The following is a 20,974-nucleotide window of genomic DNA, read 5'->3' as shown; positions in this document are numbered from 1 at the left end:
TCATTAACTAGTTTTATCCCCTTGATTTGCAAGATGATGAGTACTCTCTTCTTCTGTAGAGGACCTGTTGAACGTCAGGAACCATCTGACATGTCTAAGATTGCCAGAGGTACAACCCAATACCATTATGAAGTCCACAGCCTGTGTTTCAGGTCACGTCACCTGTGAGTTATGAGCTAGGCACTAGCTCCTGGACATTCAAGAAGAGCATGTCCCCAGAACTTTGTAAAACTCCACTTTTGGAAAAGACTATATTACATGTCATGTTCCTAATAGTACAGAAGGAAAGAAGGAATGAGAATAATAAAGCCTTTTGGAGATACATGAAGAGCTTCCAGCTAGGCTCATTCCCTAGTATTAATAACTATTAATAACAATATTCAGTGAGGACTTTGTTCTTTACAGGCATAATCTCATTTCACCTTCATACCAATACTCTGACTTAGTGCTGTTATTATTGTCTTCCTTTTATAGAGGAGGACACGGATGTTTAGAGAGGTTGAGCAACTTACCCAGTGTCACACAGCTAGTATGTGGCAGAAGCTCAAGCTTTTCTGACTCTAATACCCAAATACCAAACCGGACTTCCTTTTTACTGTTTTTTACCAACTCTGACTCACACTTGCATTCCAGTCTTACTGGAATGCAATTCAAATTTGGGCCTCAACAATATTAGAAATTATTACTTCACGCTTTATCAAGGTTGCTTATCTCTGATCTAAATCATAGAAGTTAAATCTGCACCGCCCAGGGCTCTATTGTACTTAAACTCTTTGTTTCCTGCCTCAGGTCCTTGCAGAACCCCGATGTCAAATTTCCCGTTACACTCTGATGGCAGTTGGTCTCATCCTGGAGACTTCTCTGGTCGTCTTCCTATCAAGGGTAGTTTGCTAGGACTGCTTGGTTGTCATTAGTGTGATTGTCCCTGTGAGCCATCTCTATTAAGATTTAAGCCTCAACGTGGTAAAATGGAGTTTAATCTTCTTAAATATGGGATAGAAGGAGGGGAGTCCGGGAGCCTTTGTGTCATTCCAGAGCATAGACACGCAATGAAGTCCGGTAGGACAGCTTCCATAGGCTCCAAGTGCAGATCTTACAGCTGGAGGAGATGACGGGGCCCAGTCCTTGCTGGACCAGGTACTATTAGTCCCATTACAAAGACGAGGACACTGAGACTCAGGAGCTTCATGAAATGGTCATCCAGCTTGTGACAGATCTCCATCCTGTTACAGAGGGGGAGGAGGAACGGCGACTCCTTTCCTCACAGAATAGGACCCTGAGTGTTGTTTGGACAGAACTTCACGCCTGTCAGGCCCTTGGCCTCCAAAGAGAAGGACACATTCAATTCCTCTACAGAGCCAATTTTTAAAAGTGGCAAGGGAGCACCCCCTCCCTTACACACGTCAGTGTAGTCAGGATGGCGGTTGGTAAAATGTCATCAGTACGAGTTCTAGATAGACAGGCAGTGCTCCGGAGGGGGAGCTGGCTTGTATCTAAGCCACTCCTGTGTCGCAGTGTCTGAGACTCACTTCGAGCCCGGCCCTCCAGGCTGTGTTCCAAAGATGCTGATTTCTTCCGCTGTCTTGCTCCGGCAGACTGTAGGACAGATTTGATTCTTTGCTCATTCACACTGTGGGCTCTGAATATGCCATGCTTCTGCCCTCTTCCGACACGGCTTCACCCCCAGCCTGGCAGCTCCAGGCCAGTGATGTAAATGTACCAGCTGCTCCCCAAGAACCAGTCCGCATCCTGCAGGGGGGCTGGGCCCTCTGCCGGGCATCAGCCTGCCTGCTCTCTGCCTAAGCCCTCTTGCCAACCATGGTGGGTCCCTCCGATCTCCCAGCGTCTCATCTGAGAATCAGAGGACATAATCCTCTTACAGGCCCATGATTTATAGCGTCGCTTAATCTAAAGGCTCTAAGTCAGATTCGTTATGATCTACTGATTGTGGGGACATGAACAGGTTTGCTTAAAGGGGCTGGGCTGGCCCGGCCCTGCAGCTGTCAGAGGGAAGGTGGCAGGAAGAAAGCGGCACCCTGCTGGGAAGATGAAGGCGCTCCTGCTGCTGGTCTTGCCCTGGCTCAGTCCTGCCAACTACATTGACAATGTGGGCAACCTGCACTTCCTGTATTCAGAACTGTGAGTCCCCTCTCTTAGCCTGCCTGCTGCCTGCCTGTGTTTGTGTGTCGGGGTGTCGGGGGTGGGACCTGAGTCTGCTCTTGCCTGGTTTGTCCGTTTGGAGGAATTCATTCTCCATCCACTGGACTCGCTCGCGCACGATGCCCCTCCGGCAGCTTGGCCGCTCACTGTGATTTAACAAGGAAAGCACCATCTTCCTGGGCGAGATGCTTTCTCAGCACAGCATTTTTTTTCTTCTGTTTCTGTGCCAACACGGCTTTTTTCATAGTCGGCTTTTTCTCAATAGATGTGTGTTCTGCCCATAAATAGAACCCAAGTAGCAGTTAAGAACAGAGCTGCCATGAATAGCTCTCCCTCCTCCATAGGGTATTTGTAATTGAGAACAGAATTAAGTAAAATATACACATTTGTTTTAGAGGTTGGGGACATGATCACTTTATTGAGCTATGCATGGGTCTCCATACCTGAGAATAGGTATAATATCAGTAAAGGTAAAAAAAAAAAAACCCTATGTATAAGATAGGCAAGTAGGTAGATAGATAGATAGATAGATAGATGATTGATAGACATACACATATCCATTTTATTTTTATTTTTGATCATTTTTAAACATGGGAAATATAGAACGATGCCATGAACACCCATATTCCCATCGCCTCCATTTAATGATGAATATTTAGCTCCATTTGCTTCGTATATTTTATTTTTTGCTGAGAAAAAAAAATGGTCTGGAGTAAATTGTAGCCATCATAACATTTCACCTTGAAATACTTCACTATACATCTGTAAAGCAAAGACATTTTTCTACACAACTGATGTCCACTTTATGAAAGGAAATAGCTCATGTCCCCAACCTCTAAAATAAATATTTTTCTGGCTCCTTTTGTTAGTAAGCTTTGAAAGAGGATTGCAGACTGGTGTGAACAGTTTCAAGGGATCACGTAAAAAGTATTGCTGTGTGTACCTCCCCTCCATGTTTGGAGCATTAACAAAAATGTATTCCTCCTTGTTAACCAGGCAGGTAAAAATAGCAAGAATTGGTATAAATGAGAGTCAGTGGGCAAATGAAAACAGGAACTCTAAACAGAGTTCATGGAACCCTGATTAGAAACACATGGTTTGTCATATTTAGATGGTGATGCCACCCGTGACTAGGTGGTGACAGCCAGTGCCTCTTTTGTAATTAGCTAGACTAACCAATTTGTTTAGCCCAGTAGCTGCTCAATAAATGTTTGATGAATAGAGCTAGGTTCTTGGAGACAGCTCATTTGTTCTGGGGACTCTACCTCTCAGCATTATCTGGTCCCCTCATTGGAAAACAATTCCAGTGCACCTTAGATAAGAACTCTCAAAGAGAAGGTGTCTGAAGCCCGAATCATGAGCACGTCTGGGGGAAATGATGCCACTGTGGAAGCTTTTCTAGAAATACATGCTAACTGCGTTACCTGGATAATGACAAGGCTCCTCCCTCTCTCCTGAAGGATGCTGAAGTATGGCTCTCTGCAGTGCAGTACCAAAGCAGTCCTTCCTACCTTCCCATGCCCCTTCACCACCTTTGTTAGTTGCTGTGTTGGTTCCAAAGACTGCTGTAACAAATCACCACATGCTGGTTGTCTAGGTATTTCTCTCACGGTTTTAAAATCCAAAAGCTTGAAGTCCAGATGTCAGCAGGCCCACAGTTCCCATAAAAGCTGTAGGGGAATCTAACCCTGCAGCCCAGTTTCTGGTGGCTTCTGGCATTCCTTGGCTTATGGCTGCCTAACTCTACTCTCTACCTCCGTCTGCACCTGGCCTTCCCTGTGCCCTTTCCAATTCTGTTTATGTCTCCTCCTCTTACAAAGATTTCTGTCATCAGGTTTAGGGCCTTCAGGATGATGCTATCTTGAGATCCTCAACTTAATTGCCCCGCTAAGACCCTTTTCCAAATAAGGTCGCATTCACAGTTCTGGTAGGCATATCCTTTTCCAGGAATTGGAGACTAGAGGCGAATTCAATCTTCTTCCGTTGCTACCGCAGGGCCTTTCCATTTAGTTACTTCCAGTTTCATAGCCTCATCGAAGAAAGAATTTATCTTGCCTTAACAATTTTCTTTTCTGCAAGTGCATGAATCAAAGGGAACTTTTCTGCTGAATAACTGAGTGAATGCCCAGGTCTAAATTGTGATGTGACCGGGAAAGCATGATGCTAGAGAATTGTCCAGGACAGTACTCCCAGATTTATTTGACAGAACTTTCTTAGAAGTTTCCAATTGCTGAGGATGCTTGGTGAGGGAATTCCATGAAGCCGCTGCCTGGTGCTGCTGTGATCATTCACAAATCGGTGAATCGATGACACCTTTCATGTATAGTGGCTCTAAAGAATATTGGTGCTGTATCCACCCCCTCAGTGGGAGTTACAATAGAATCGAAGAGATGAAATTTATACACATAAGAAATGGAAACAATGAACCAAGGCAGAGGGATAAGCCTTTTCAAAGTAGAGTAGGTAGGCATTGAGAAGAGGAGGTGGAGATGGTCCACCTCCAGTTCCTAGAGATCTTTGGGATTTGAACTGGAGCTAGATTAGGCAGAATTAGGAGTAAAAGGGGAAGCATTTCAGGCAGCGTAAACAACATTGGCAGAGAGGTTGAGTGTGGCTGTGATTGTCACCAAAGCTTTGAAAAACAACTTCAAACAATAAATGGGGCTGCGTGTCCCTGAGTTGAGAGATTTTTCTCTTACCTGCAGTGGGCCACTGGGAGCTTGAAGGCAGGAGAGCTCAGTGGATTTGCCAGGCTTCCTTCTCTTTTCATCTAAGCTTTGAACCCTGACCTTGGGTGAAACTTGCCCTGTGTCCCCTGTGCTTACAGAGCCAGAGACCCCTCTTGCATTTTCCCTTCTGTCTAAGAAGACACTCTCAGCTTCATTCTGTGGGACCCAACTAGCACACTGAAGCTAGGAGGAAATAGATTCAAATTTATCATGCAATCCAGGGTTCTTAAACTCAGATGCCTGCGGGAGGCAGGCAGAAAGTATTTTAAAATGTGAATCATTCAAGTATAAGACAAAAGAGATGGTGAGGCCTTTGGTTGATGGAGATATATATATATATATATTCATTCAAATTCAAATAAAGATAATTTCAACTCAGCAGGTCACTTCTGCATGCTTGATTTGGCCTTGAGGCCCATAGTTTATGACCCTGAGCAGCTCCTTCAATAAACATGACCTTTGTCACCTGGTGCCTTGATCCAAAGGAGAGTAAGTTGACAGAAGCAGCCTAAACTAGAGTCTTTGGCATGGAGTCCCAGTCCGTCCAGTAAGGGTCAGGAGCCTGGGATGCTCCAGAGTTTGTACAGGGCGTGCCATGGGGAAAAAGGCCCGGCTCGTTCACCCTTCAGGCCCTCACCCCCAGTCTCCACCAGTTCTGTTTCTGAATTTCCTAGATCCCAAAGAGAAAACAGGAAATGAACCTCCTCATATTTCTGGCCTGCTTAGGGCCGGGCACATGAAAACTTGCAGGTAAAGGCCTTAGAACAGTGTAGGTTCAGAGGAGCACTTCCATCAGAATTGGGGCTGAGTCTGTTTTTCAAATTCAGATTCTTGTACCTTAAACCTCACTAAGATTACAGTCTTTAGGGGTGGGGACACCGTGTTGCTCCTTGAACTCTTTGTGTGACTCATATGGGGCTCACCACTACCAGGCCAAAAGGGCTCCCCAGGTGATTCCTTGGCCCTAGATTTCAAGACTCGCTCCCTCCAGCGAAGATGCCAGCATCCTGACTTCCTGTTGAAAATTATTGCTCCTCTCAGTGTATCCTCCTTGCTGGGCATGGTCTTCCCACTCTACCTGGTGAGTTCTTAGGAGGGCTTGAGAGATTGTCACATGCCAATTTCTGCACTTAATTAGTTAGGTTGAACTGAGTGACATGAATTTGCCTCACATCTTAGCCAATTTGCAGGCATTTGCAAGCTGTGATAATGGAGACTCTGGTTTGGTTTCTATGGGAGGGAGAGTGGATCTTGCTCATCACAATCCAAGCTAGCCTCAGCTCAGATGTCTCAGAACGCAGCTCTGTATTTGAGTAAGTAAGATTGTCATTTCCCTGGTCAATGATCTCCTGTACTTTTAAATATTTAGTTTAGCAAACATCCATGGGGAAAACACTGGCATTGGGAGGGGGAGCAGCATGTGATACATTTTATGGTGCACCCAGAAAACCCATGAAAGCCATTTACAAAAAATACAATTTTTAAAATATTTCCTTCACCTTTCAAATTTCTAATTCTCATCACCCTTGAGAATACTTTTCACTGTCATTTCTGGTGGGCACTGTGACCTGCTCGTGCCTAATGAGCAGGCTCTGAATGATCTTTAAGTGGATACACAGTAAGCTGGGCCTTGCTTATCTACAGTACAGCTCAGCATGATTGCTGGAGGATCCAGTCCCGGAAACTAGCGCTACTGCTTAGCTGTGTGACTTGGGAAGCCAGGAAGTGCCGGCAATCTACCTAGCTTAGAGTCGGATAAATATTTTTGGTTTGTAAGTGGAATCACTATGAACAGTATTCATGCCAGAATCTGGAGACAAAAAATTACACTTTATTCCCTGACCCCTGTGACATCACACTTTCCAGTGGGGATGGCTTCTTCCCACTGGAGTTTTGAACTCAGAAAATGAAAATGAGTGATTCCAGTTCTGCTTGAATTATGCAGGGCGGTGCAAGGATGAGGACTCCAGGAGAAACCGCCAAGAGCAGCAGGAGCTGTGGGGGGTGCTCTGTGTGCATCCTTCCTGCAAACTGGGTTCAGCCTCAGGAGCCAGGACACGCAGCACTCATCAAGTGTCTTAGGGCCAAGGATTCCAACCACCCAGCACCTCTCTCTAGGAGGACCTTCTCACACCAACCTGCAGAACACGCTTCTGGCAATTTGTACTGATTTCATGCAACAAGGACATTACTTTGGGGCTCACGGGTCAAAGAGAGCCTTAAATCAAACCCAGCGGGGCATTCTGGGCCTTCAGGTGAGAAGATGGCTCACCTTTTATATGTCACTCTTTAGGCAATCTAGCTTCTCAGTTTTCCTTCTCTAGTTCAAGGCCTTATAGCAAAACTAGCCAGACTTGGATCAGGTGTCAGGCCGCAAACTACATCACCGGGGAAGCCCTGTTCTGAACGCTTTATCCTAATGGAGAGCCACACGGGCTTCTCTGCATCCTTGCACTCTTTCTTCTTTCTTCTGTGAACCAGAGAGAGGAGGACTAATGAGGGATGCAGTGGGATTACCTCAGCACCGTTTTCCCCCACTTTATCTCACTGTGCTAACCCCCCACCCCCGAATGCTTTCAAAGTTCACACAAACCAGGGGAGCTTTGTGGATTTGCCGGTAAATGTTTTCCAAATTGAGTCTCAAAGACTGTGTTCCTTTTCTGCCAAAATTGAATAGGGAAAAAAAAATGCTACAGATCTCTGGATTTTTCTTGTCATGTTTTGAGAACCTGAAGTCGAGTTTGGATCAGGGAAGAGGTAGAATTTACAGAGGAAATGGAGTGAAGCAGAGAGACCATATTCCAGCAGGACTGAGGTCCAGTCTTAGGGGACAGAGCCAGGGCTCGTTTGGGTTCAGTGACTCTCAATGTCTTTGGAAGTATTTCGGTTCAGCGCGTGTTCTAATGGGACATTTTCGCTCAACTTTTTAGACTTGTGTATTTTGAAGGAAATTGAAGCTGCATGTTCCTGATTATTTACACTGAACTCATCAAAATGCTGCTTTGTAATGACTCTTTGATGTCCAAAGAGCATTGTGATCCTGTTTCAAGGTCTTTTTTTTTTTTTTTCCTCCTTCAGAGTCAACACGTTCCTTTTTGCCGGCAGGGAGGCAATTCCAATTCCAAACTCTTCACTTTCTGGTCTAAAATGCTCTCCCTTGGAAAACTCCTACCCCATCAAAACCCAGCAGTTTGACTCCCTGTCTCCTGTGTGTGACCAATGGTTTCCTGTCTAGTCCAGTGACTGTGTCAGGTGAAGGGGCAAGGTTGGAGTTTCTTTAAAAGTCTCATCAATTCATGTTTGATTGATTGATTTTCTTCTTTATTTTAACTTGTTGTAATGGAAAATTTCAAACAATACAAAAATAGAACAAAAATAGAACATAATGAATGCCCATGTATTTTACAACCATCTCTACACTTACAACTTCACAGCCAATCTTATTTCATCTATGTCCCTTTGAGTTATTTTTGAAGCCAGACTCATCCTATCATTTTTTTGCAAAAATTTTGCAAAATTTTTGCAAAAAATTCCAGCATTTAATCTCTGAAGGATAGATTCTTAAGAAGTGTGATTACAATGCTAATCTCAAACCCAGAACAAGGTAATTTGAATACTTAAATATCAAATAACCAGTCAGTTCAAAAGTTCCCTATAGTCTCATAATTTTTCTTACTACGTACGCTTTGTTTGAATTGTGTGCCAAATACAATCTTGCAATAGGTTGGCATAGCTCTAAGTCTCTTTCCCCCTCTTCCTCTCTCTTCTGTATGCCACTGACACGGACAAGATCTGGAGTTAGATTTTTGAGGAATCCAGCTTTGGAAAACTGCAAATACTAGACAAGAAACTGAAAGAGAAAAATAGAACAATGATTTTAATTTAACATCCAAGTTGAGGGAATGATTAAGAGAGAGAGATGAAAACATTGAACACTAAAGCCTTTGTGAATTTAACTGCAGTTTTACCTAAGGTGAGCGTTTTTGATGACGTTGTCCCCAGGTGCTTTCAGGGGAGGACTTAAAGATAATGGAGAAGTGTCTTCTCCCTAGAGTGATTGATTGATCTCCCCAAGCTTTGATCATAAGCCTATATCAATAAAGCTACCTGTTTGTATGCCTGTCATATGTATATTTATGTATTTGCATGTAGTTATGTATATATACATATACATATTTTATATGTATTGTATATATATATATATATATATATATAGTCAGTCTTGATTTATATATGTCATAATCATATGTATAGCTTATATTTTTGTCGTATGTATAGTTATCTATAAGTTACACACATGTCCTAGAGCATTAATATATCCATTATAGGACATGCATTAAAGTGTTTTTAAAGGCTGAGAAAAAGCTGTTGGCATTCTAGTGAAGTCTCCCCCGGTTCCTGACACTTTGGAGACTGCTGCTTGAGAAACAAGCCCTCTGAACTCTTGGCGTAGGAACACAAGGGTTTCCATGCTAACAGAGGACATTCTTACTGTCAGTCTGCGGAGTTGGTCTTGGAAGGAATGGGGCAGGAAATGGCCCACTTTTACAGGCCAAGTAAAACTTGCGGGCCCAAGGAACAGACATCCTTTTCTCTTAGTCATATTCCCTTTTCAGAAGAGAAAAAAGGGAATATCCTTACTTTATGTGCCTGCCTGTCCCTCTCTGCCCGTCTGCTTTCTCCACGGCCACCCCACTCTCCACCACCCATGATGGCACAGGAGTGGGCTTGGGAAGAGCCAGGTTTGCCAAACCTGAAATATTGGATCATTTAAATCATTCATTCTTCATTTAAAGAAGATTCCATAACTGGTAATTCCCCTCGCTGCTTCTGGGTAGGGCCCACACATGCCAGGAGCCTGGACCCAGGACCATCAGTCTTGAAGTCATCCTGCTTCCTGCCAGAGCTCTCAGGTCTCAACTTCAACTTTCCCTCTGACTCCCCTTGTACCCTTCTTGTACAGACCCTGGAGAAGCAGCGCTGCAGTCCTGGTGTCCTTCAAAGCCCACTTCTCCTGTTCGACTCTTGCATGGTCAGAGCCGCAACAGTCTTCCTGAGGCGCTGTGTGTCCTTCCCCACCCGCTTCCTTCATTAGCAGCTCTGCCCACAGCAGTAGGAGAGGAAGGGGCCAGGCCCCCGAGACAGCAAGTGAGTCCACTGGTCACCCGAACAACCGTGATCAAGTGACCCTCCACCGCAGGGTTGGAGGTGAGATGACCTTGTGAATGAGTGACCAGGCACACACTGGAGGCAGACACACCCAGATCCCTCATACAGTCTCTGCCAGCTGGGCAACCTGGGACAAATTACTTAGCCTCTGAAATTTTCTTGCCCTAAAATGGGAGTAACAACACCTACCTCACAGGTTGTCATGAGTATTTAATAAAATTATCTGAAGTTTGTTACAGTGTTGAGCACACAGGAAACCCTTAAATTGTGAGTTTTATTAGTAATGGTCGGTAGTTACTAGAAAGTATGTCATTAGTCCTAAGACAAACTTTAATATCTCTGAAAGGAGGCTGAATACAAAGAAAATTGATTGTGTTTTTCTTTTTTATCTTGATGACATATAAAATAATGGTACAGTTTATAATAGATGGAGTCTTGGACTTGATGATATTTGGTGATAACTTCATCCACAGTGAGCATGGGTGGACAGAAATCAGAGGAATTGCTGAAACCACAGAGTCCCTTCTTCCCTCTCTCACCGAAGAGGCAAGCAAGTTATCTGAGCTGAGAAAGGGGTGTTAGGTGAAGTCTGGCCTCTTACCAGAGCCATTTGGCAACAAACAAGGTCCACACCTGCTCAGCAGATTCCTAGGAGCCTTGACCACACCTGCCCCTGACTCTTACCTCTGCCAGCCCTCCTCCCCAGGAGTCATTCCTTAGCTATTCAGCTCATTTCTAGTTACCCTCACATTGTGTGGCTCCTACCTCCTCCTTCCTGTCCAGCTTCCCCCTTCCTCCACTTGAAGAAGACGACTCAGCCCAGTGTGTCCTATGGCAGGTGGAGTCTAGTCCAGAACCATAGATATTTAGAGTTTCAGGAGACCTTGGAGGTGATCAGACCAAACTTCCCATTTTATAGGTGAAAAAACTGAGGTACAGTGGTATACTCAAATGACTCAGCCCTATCAGTATTAGGCTATGTGAACAAGTCATGATGTTTTATTGGAAACAATGTTAATGCATTCGTTATTGTATGAAATGTGACCTCGGGAAACAATAAAACTGGAGCTAGTTGTTAAAATTTTCAACTAACAGCTTTAGGCAAAGCAATGCCATAGATGTGAGACAGTGAGACATGTGACCATGCATGTCACCCATTAGGAGCTGAGTGTCCCCTGAAGGAGTCTGACCTCCTGGGAATGCTCAGAGAATGGTGTCATGGCACTTCTTTGGCCAGTTTTGTACAAATGCAACCTGGGGCCATTTGACCATAATAAAGCTTTTACATTTGCATGTGGCATTCCAAGGTTTTGATGGGATTCTAAGGGTTTCATATACAAAGGACTGCAGCAAAGGGGAAGGGCAGAGTCCTGTCATAAAGCAGCTTTAGTTTGTAGTCATTAAAAATGCAGCCTCCAAAGTCACTTAAACCTGAGTTCAGATCCTGGCTGGTAGCTGACCAGCTGTGTAACCCTGTTTAAATGAATGACAGCCTCAGCTGCACCTCAGATTTCTCATTCTTAAATCAGAGCTCTTAATGACAGTACCTGCTTCGTGGGGGTCAGAACTAGATGTAATACACATGGACCACTTAGTAGACTCCAGGAGCATTGTAAGCATCCTATAAACATTAGCCATGGTAATGATAAATAAATCCACAGCAAAAGCAGTGAATTCCCATCTTATTGATGAGAAAAACTTAGATTCAGAGAATTGAAGGAAGCTCCCCTAAGTGACCTAGCCAACCTCAAAGGCAGGCACCCTGACTGCAGGACCAGGGCCCCCCCACCCCACTGCACCACGCTTTGTTGCCATGGTGACAGATGGCTTCACTGGGGTGAGTGTTGCTCCAGACCTGTAATTTACTAGGGGCGGGTGTGTTATCGGAGCTGAGAAAGACAGATTTTGAACCAGACAAGTAATTGCTTTATAGATTAGAATAGTAGATAATTTAGTAGAATGTTTAGATTGCTTCTTTGACCAGTTAAAGTTATGCTGAAGACGGAGCTTTTTTTTTTGACTTGTACAGTTAGCTTCCCACTGAAGTAGCCTAAGAGAGCAGACTACAAGAAGTCCCAAAGACATTTTTTAAAAAGTGGTCAGCCAAAAACATTTTGGGTTTCATGACTAATTGCTGATAGATTAAAGAGGATCAAAGGCTTCCTACTGTGTGTGCATCTGAAATAATTCTTCCAAGATACCACTGCTGTTTTGTTAGAAAATGAATCCAGTCACCATCAGAGGTACAGAAGTCTCTCCTCCCCTTGTTAGAATCCCTGAGGGGCCTGGGGTGTCACTGGGGACATGCAGTATGATCACGGCATGAACTTGAGCCAGTGGCTCTGCCACTCACTGGGTGCATATCTTCAGGCAATTGCCACCACTTCTGAGTCATGACGATCCTCATAGCAGACCCGTGGAGGTCCCTCGAGAACTTAAGTGAACTTAAGGTCGCGCGAGAACTTATCATGCACATGCAGCCCCAGTGTATGCCTGGCTGGTGGCAATAGTTCTGCCAGCTATTTGTGTTTCCGGCTTGCTATTGTACAAGCCAGCTTCCTTTCTTCACTCCCTGTGCACTTTCCTCTTTGGAAAAGACACCCATGAGATATCCGGCAGTGGCACTGGTGTCTACTTACTGGATGGGCTTCCCTGAGGTGCCCATCTTCTGGTTACTGCTCAGGACAGCAGCTCAACTCATCAGTGAATTAGGATCCTTTAAACATCATAGAAGAATTATGAGACCCCTGAGAAGTGCTAATTCTCCACGAAGAGTTCCCCAAGTGCTTATAATCTGCTTCAGAGGTTTTGGAAGCCCAGTGGTTACTAGACAGGAGTGGTGTCTGGGGCTCAAAAATATGACCAGGGAGTGAAGGAGACTAAGAAACCCAGTGTTCTCTGGACTCCGGTTTGTTTCTTCAGTTACAAAATAACCAGAAATAGGGTCAATTTGATTTTTTTAAAACATCCCATTCAATTGCTTGGTGTCATTTAAAGAAGCATCAGGGTGATTGATTTATGGCTCTTCAGCTGGTTTGTTTGGACATAAGTTCCCTCCCTCCTTTTCTTTTTGGAGTGCAGGGTTCAATTGAGGCATGGGGACCTCCATAGAATCCGGTGATTTGATTCTCCTTCAAGTTCTTTGACATTGGTTTGATTTAGCAAAGGCAGGGAATTCTGTGAATCAAAAGGCATTTTACACTTTGTGTAAAACATAAACAGGTCTGCTTGTCCAGTGGAAGCAAGTTAATGTTCTGGGGGAAAAAAAAAAATCAGGGGCTGTGTGCAGCCTGCTTCAGGCAACCAGAGCGCCCACAATGAGCCCCCCAGCCTCTGTGGTGAGTGAGCTGCTCCCTTGGCAAGACCCCATTGAGGCCCAGGGTCGTAAGCAGTCCTCAGGCAACATCTTCCAGGATGCTGACCTGCTGCAGATCCAGGGCCTGTTTCAGCACAGTGGGAACCAGCTGGCCAAGAAGTGGTTTCTCCAAAACATTTGGGAGTGTACAGCGGACCACCGAGTGGTGGAGGCCCTAAGGAGGCTGCACAGAAAGAGACCCCCAAGGCAGAAACCCCTGGTTCACTCAGTCCACCACTGCAGCTGGCTCAGAATCCAGAGCCCTGCTCTCCACTGGCCAATGCACAGAGCAGTGTCCCCGAGACAGCCTCCAGTGAGCAGCACCAGAACTCCAGGAGGACAAGTGCCAGGATCCGCCAGAACCGAAGGAAGCCAAGCCCCACAGGCTACCTTCACCAGATCAGACACTGATGCCAGGAAAGGGCTGGGAATGGCAAGATCTTCCCCAGGAATCCTGGGAACTTTGCCAAAGGCCTGGGAGGTGAAGACAGAAGGCCTGAGGTAGGCAGCCCTGCACAGATAAATGAAGGAAAGAGGCCACTGGTACTGGCCTGGAGGCTTCCCCTGGGCTCTACACCATGTGATACCCATTCTTACCAGAGTGAGAAGACACAGACTGTTCCTGCCTCAGCCCTTCTTGATCTAACACTATACCTGGCCTGCATGATATTCTCCTGGGAATCAAACAACAGGCACTCAGATGCAGCACCTCACCACATCTGTCCTAATCTGCTGGCTACTACTGTCACCCATAGTCCAGCAGCCTGGCCTATACCTCTGGTGCTGTCAGGCCAGCATGAGGAAACAGTGGTTTAAATGGCAAATAAAAACACTTGCATCAAAAAAAAAAAAAAAAAAAAAAATCAGCAAGATGTTTTCCACTTCTTGGAAAGTCTTTAGTGTTTTGTTTTCTAAACAGGTAACCTCCTGATAGTTGAACAAAGAGTTTAAACTTAGGTAGTAAAGAAAAAAAAATGAACAGAGAGAAAGAAAAGAAAATCAAGGCAAGCACACTCCTTCATCAACAACAAAAACGCTCATTCCTTGGAAGAGTATAACAGTAGTAAATATTTATCAAATGCTTGTGAAATGTCAGGATAGTGGGCATATACTGGGGCTTACCAGAAAACATATAGTGCATCAGATGGAAATAAAGGGTTTGAAATAAAGTAGTCAGGGTAAAGGATGCTGTTATATAGGAAGGCCTGGTGAGAAAGTGGCATTAGGGCAGGTGCCAGATGGAAGATGGGAGGCGCCAGTGGAGGCCTCTGATGTCAGGACAAGCCAATGCAGCAGGGAAGTCAGGACACTCTGCGACCTAGGTCCACATCTGTAGGGTGCCAATAATGGCTTCCAACCACAGGATGTCTGTGAGCAGCAGACGAGAGACATGTAGAAGGGTCTTGCTCTTGAATGCTAGTTTTGCTATTTCCACTTGCTTTCACCTCTTCTGGATTATTCCAGAAGCAGGGGAGAGGCATGCAGATTTAAATGGAGAAGAAGATGCCTGTGGCCTACCTCCCTGCCTCCCTGGCATCCCTGCTCAGTGTGAATTCATGTTGCATTTTCTCACCTCTAAATCGTGCGGCTTTCTAAATTTCTCCAGTCGGTTCCTATCTGTGTTTTCAGTATTGTGCTGTCTAATTGTAGATGTGTCTGTGTCTAATCCAGTTTATTTATTTTACTTCCCCTCCTGTCTTCTGGGGTATTCCCCACCTGAGCGTCATCCATAAATTTGTGACACTTACTCCCGGGTGTTGAGATAGATGAGAGGGTGGATTGCTGTGACAGCCTCTGAAGTGCCTTCCCATGACTGGGCTTCATACCATCTTGGTTCGTGATTTCTGTCCATTTCAGCAGTACCCCTTCCTTCTGTATCTTTGCTCTAATTGTAAAAATAAAATCTTGCCCAAGCCACTGCATGAGGGGGTTCACCCCACCACCACCACCACCACCACCACCACCCCCAATCCTTTTATATTCTGAATGACATCAAGAACAGTATTATGGTCTTCAAGATAATCCCAGGAACTTGTCTTGGTAATTTAAATGCAAATTGTCCTCTGTTCATTCAATCTTGGCTTTCTGAACATTTAAAATTTTACTTCCCTACAATTCCAAAGTTTTTTAAACCAACGATTACTTATATTACATAATAATTTTTCACTATTCCTTCTTTGTTTTCCTTCTGCATACTATCACATGTTGTTGGTCTTTTCCCAATTTTTGGACGTCCCCCTGAGTGCGAAGTAATTTTTCAGAGATAATTATTCATTTTTACTACACCATTGTTCAGTAAGCATATTAGTCAAATTCTCTTATTCCCCGGGGCTGTGTGTCCAGCTGACTAATGTGTGCTCGTGTTTGCCAAATATTCCTTTACTTATTGTTTTTGTTGTTGTCCAAACTTATCTATGTGAGTTTATAATTCTCCAGATTTCACTTCTTTGTACCTCTGAAGGAGTTCTAGCATTTGGGGGTTTTAATTCTCTCATTTGCCTCTTTTACTTGTAGATCTGCATTCTATCAAGCAGTTTGGCCTATTTTTTATGACTCAGGATGAGCTTATGGATTTTAAAGCTATTGCTAATGTGTTAAGATGTTTTGTTTCAACACATGTGTTTTTCTCGGCTGAGCTTAATTGATGCAGCCCATTGTCTTGGCCTCTGATTGTTCCTGCCTCCAGTATTCGGAACTGTTCCTTGATCCTAAGGGTTTCTGACACATGACTGAGTAGCTGCCTACTTTTTCTACTTGATATAAATAGTTAGAAACTAGAATGAAAAAAAACATGTACTATAAATTTCTTTCAAAAAAAAAAAAAACCAACAACAAAGAGCAATGGAATGTGCTGATCGGATCAGCTTTGTAGAAACTGTCAAGTCTCTCAAAGCCTAGAACTTTCCACGGGGTGAACAGCTTGGCACTAATTATTCACCTTTCCTCAGAGAAATGGTTTTACTCAACCCAGCCTCTTTTTCAACACGACCTTGCCAAGTCCACATTATTTTAGAGAGCATTTTGCAGAAGTTTATTCAGTTGCTAATGGTATCCTAACTGGGTTGAGACCTCCACCCACTCACTGGAGAATCCTGAAATCACAGAATGAATTCCTTGCCATTTATTTTTAGAATCTAATCCAATGCCCTTATTTTACTAGAAACAAATGTTTGACCCCAGTACGTGAGGACATCTAAACCTGTCGCCACTCTGTGTTGATGACTACTCCAGTAGAAGGCTCTGTCTCTGATGCAATAACTCTTATTCTTAACAAGTGTCTTTACAAGGTGGAGTGACACTTGGCTTGGGTTTGCTGTTGGCGTGTGCTCAAGTGGTCTCATTGTCATCTGTTAGCAGGAACAAGGTTATTGTTATGCCATTTTGCTTTATTCAAATAGCATTAGATTTTGTATCATTAGTAGCTAGAGCAAAAACAATTGGAACAACCCAAAATATTAAATTTCTGCTTCTAAATGTGTGGCCAAATCAGCTTTTGCCAAGGATGCCTAGGCACAAACAGCTGAAATGAAATACTTGGTGGCTGATTTTAAAGATAGAGCAGCCTTGCTATGGGGAACACCCCCACCCTCACCCCCGGTAGCTCACAGGAAACCACTGTCCCTGTCCTCTGAATGCACACTTGGAAAATAGGCAGTAAGCAATGTCGTAGATGGTGTGGGTTTTAGATAACAATAGTCTTGGTGTTGAGACTTCAGTATAGATCCACTTTTAAAGAGGTTGGCATGGGGGTAAACCCAGCAAGTTAGAACTGGATCATTTTCTTCAAATAAAAGAATAGTCTTATAAATCATGCGCTCATGTTAGTAGCAAAGAAACTTTAGAATTTTAAAATATTTTCAAAGTACTAAAAATCTTACAAATAAACAATTGTTTGAAAGAGAAAGATTGGGGAATATTTAGGCATTTTAACAACCCAGACAGAACTCAGTGGGCAAATAACTATAATCTCTATTATTATTCTTATAAGCAAAGGGCAAAATAACTTTCCTACTTCTCAGATTTTGTAAAATTAGAGGACAGGAAGGATAGGAACCATTGCTAGGGATCTTTAAGGAAGGGAACACATGGACGTTCCTTTGGTCCAGACCTTGACCTTGGGCATCTGGCAGCTCCACTTGGCAGGGGTCCTCGTGACCCAGTGGGTGGCTGATGGAGCCCTGGACCCATGCAGTCGCTGTAAAGCACCGTGAACCTCTTTGATGTAGCAGAATGATTGCATACTGATCGGATTTTAGTCAGGAAATTTAACTTTGTTGAAGTAAAACAAAAACAAAAACCCTTAAAACATATTAAGCCCTTGGACCTGACTCACTTTCAGTGGAACCAAGTTGATTTAGTCCTCTTTCTGGACCCCCTTCAACTCTTCGGATCTCTTGCACTTGGCCGTGCAAGACTGCAAGAACGTTAATCGGCTGCTTGGCTTCTCCTCTGATTACTTCCAGAAGGGCAGAACATGTTGTCCCTGTTGAGGGTCTTCAGTTACCATTTTTTTCCCCACTGCGCCTCCAAAAGGGCTCTTGTTCTGATGTGTCCGTGTTCAGCCTTTCCTGGCCATGAAAATAATGAGACCAGACACTAATGGCTGCTGCATTTTGAGTTGTCATGTAGTATCCCCAGTGAGCTGAACACCTGTGTGTCTGAAGGTACTTTCAATCAAGCTTTGGAGTCACCAATGCGTCAAGCGAGACTCAGGCTACGCAGGGAGGAGGTTTTAACCAAACACATGCCATGCATCAGACTGAAACCACCTGACAGAGCCAGCTAGCTGATTGATTCTGACGTTTCCAAAATTTAGGCCTGGCTCAGATTCATTGTTTCTGAAGTGCAGTTGAGTGGTTTTTCAGAGATGACCCCAATTCATTCAGAAAAGAAGCCTGGGGTTTCCACCTCACACCCCACCTCACGTTATATGCCTCCTGCGCGGGTTCCCCCTGGGGGTGGTGGAGCCCCAGATGTGGCACAACTTTACGAGGAAAGCTGTTCTAGGTTGCAGAAGACACTGCACCAGAGGTTTTTCTGTGGCTGCTGACCTGGTTTGCTGAAGAGGGCCCGCTCAACCCAGGAGCTTCCTGGCCAGTCTAGTGGAAGGGCATGCAGTCCCATCCCCAGGAGCCAGCCCAAAGCCCATCCTGCGTGTGACACATGTGCCCTTCCTGTGTTCTGGGGGTTTTGCCTGGGAGTGAATTTTTCATAGCATTTTTGTAATTATCAATTTTTCTCTTTAATAAGGCATTTAGGGGGCTGCAGGGAGAGTTACTTACCTACCCGCAAGACCCAGCATTCAATCCCCAGCACCACAAAAATAAACAAATAAATGAATAAGAAATCTATAATTTAGCTAATGGCTGATTGAAACTAAATGTATGCAAATTTCCTTAACATACTTTGTGTCCTCTACAATTTCATATTCAGAAGGAGAATAATTTGAGAAGCATCCACTGACAGTAGACAGGCTGCCCAGCCTTAGGATACTCTGACTTCCCTTAGGAAGGTGCAGGCACAGCTCCCCTGGCCTCCCCATAACCCCTCCTTTCTGAAAAGAAGGAACTGGATGGACCAGACTATGTGTTTACAAGGAAGGAGAGCAACGCGTGGAAAACTGCCCTCTCTGTTGTCAGTGTCAAAGCCGTTCCCTTCCCTAGTGTTACAGGGTGAGGTTGGGTAGGCTGCCCTGAGACTTAGGGACAGGCCAATGACAGGTGGACAAGTAGCACACGGGAAGGCGCCCAGGGCCGTCCAACTGTGTAGGCCCCAGGCTGCACCAAGAGCCTCCCAATTCTGGCAGTAGAGCCTGGTGTTTTGTGTAAAGTTGGAGTGAGAGAGAACTAAATGAACAGAGTGACCATATCCCTCTCCTTTGTAACTATTTATCCCATGTGCGCATCTATTTAACTAAGAAAGGAATAAAACTAATCAATGTTTCCCAGAACCTGTATCCGACCACTTGGGATAGAAACACTCTAATTTTCCTCCCTCCTCTACCCAGAAACAAGGCTAGATGCAGGGAGAACTAGAACTCAGCCTCAGCCAACAGATTTGATGGATCATACTCGTGGACTAAAAGGATGCTGTTCACCATTATCAAAGTACATATAGGGCTGGGCACGGTAATGCACCCCTGTAATCCCAGAGGCTCCAGAGGCTGAGGCTGGAGGACCACGAGTTCCAAGCCAGCCTCAGCAATTTAGCGAGACCCTAAGCAACTCAGTTCTCACCCTGTCACTAAATAAAATAGAAAAAAATGCTGGGGATGTGGCTTAGTGGTAAGCACCCCTGGGTTCAATCCCCAGTACTAAAAACAAAACAAACAAACAAACAAAAAACACACATATAGGCATGCTCATAGTTCCTTCTTTTATAATTTGATGAGTGGTTTGTTTTTGTTTTTTGGTACCAGGGATTAAACCCAGAGGCACTTAACCACTGAGCCACATCCCCAGCCCTTTTTTATGTTTTATTTAGAGACAGGGTCTCACTGAGTTGCTTAGGGCCTTGCTAAATTGCTGAGGCTGCCTTTGAACTTGCAATCCTCCTGCCTCAGCTTCCCAAGCCACCAGGATTTCTGGCATGCACCACCACGCTCAGCTGATGGGTGTTTGACTCATCTGGGTGCCAGATGTTGGTGCCAGTTGTCTTCCCCCTGCTTTTTTAATATGTCCACCTTTATCATATGTTTTCAGGCATATTAACTTTGACAAGAAAATCAGTATACGTTCCCCACTACCACCCCAGGATGCAAAGAATACAGTTCTAGAGGTGAGTCCTTTCACCGATCTGGGGGAATGGCTCAGGCTATGAAAAAGCAATAAACAAAAAGGCAGATTTTCCTGTAATTAGAAATTGACCACTGCTATCGCCATGTTAGGGATATTTGGATTTTGCTACCAACAGAGAAAAAAAAATATCCTGGGATTGGAGCAGAAATTCCACATTGATGTTAATATTTACAGCATATTGTGATGAATGTGGCTGATCACAGCTTTTGTGTTGTTGTTTAACCAAATGATACATCAGTAGGTGTAGAATTAAGAAGAGGAAGAGAATCAACTAATTACAGACACACAAAGGAGTGACTTGTCATGAACACATTGTGCTTCCTCCGGTGACCAAAGACTCTGGGGAGGCCTGTGGGACACTCACTGGAGGAAGCTGTGTCCCTTGGGTATCTGTACGTCTTTTTATAAAGAAGTGATGTGGGAATGGGAGCCCCAGACTGGGAACGTAGAGGCCCTGAGATCTAACCCAGAGTTGGTACTTCAGGGTTGCCAAACTCCTTTTTGTAGCGTGCCTTTGTAGAACACACTGGGTTCTAGGACGAAGGTGGAGGATAAAGAGGAAAACTTTATAGCCAGGAGTTGCTTGTGGCCTGGGCACTGTTCCACTCAGTACCTCTTCTGGGTGCTTTACTATGGCTGTTTTTGTTTTGTTTCTTACAAATTCCTCAGGGGACACCTCCGGTGGCTGTGGCCTTTGTGTTAGAGGCCTCTTCCAAAGGAGTGTGTAGTGGAATCTGTCCATCTAATTGAGCTTTGGCCACTGA

At 44.5% G+C, this 20,974-nt stretch overlaps 1 protein-coding gene and 1 pseudogene across 5 annotated transcripts in view; both read left to right on the top strand.

Annotated features, from left to right (window-relative positions):
• Positions 1-20,974, top strand: part of Lnx1 (ligand of numb-protein X 1) — a 166,191-nt gene that overhangs the window by 78,682 nt on the left and 66,535 nt on the right. The window lies entirely within an intron of this gene.
• Positions 13,376-13,824, top strand: LOC143406065 (arginine vasopressin-induced protein 1 pseudogene; annotated as a pseudogene).

Source organism: Callospermophilus lateralis, chromosome 8 (genome assembly GCF_048772815.1).
Source record: "Callospermophilus lateralis isolate mCalLat2 chromosome 8, mCalLat2.hap1, whole genome shotgun sequence".
In the NCBI taxonomy this organism is placed as follows: domain Eukaryota; kingdom Metazoa; phylum Chordata; class Mammalia; order Rodentia; family Sciuridae; genus Callospermophilus; species Callospermophilus lateralis.
Note: the sequence above shows the minus strand (reverse complement) of the source record. Positions and strands in the feature narration are given on the sequence as shown.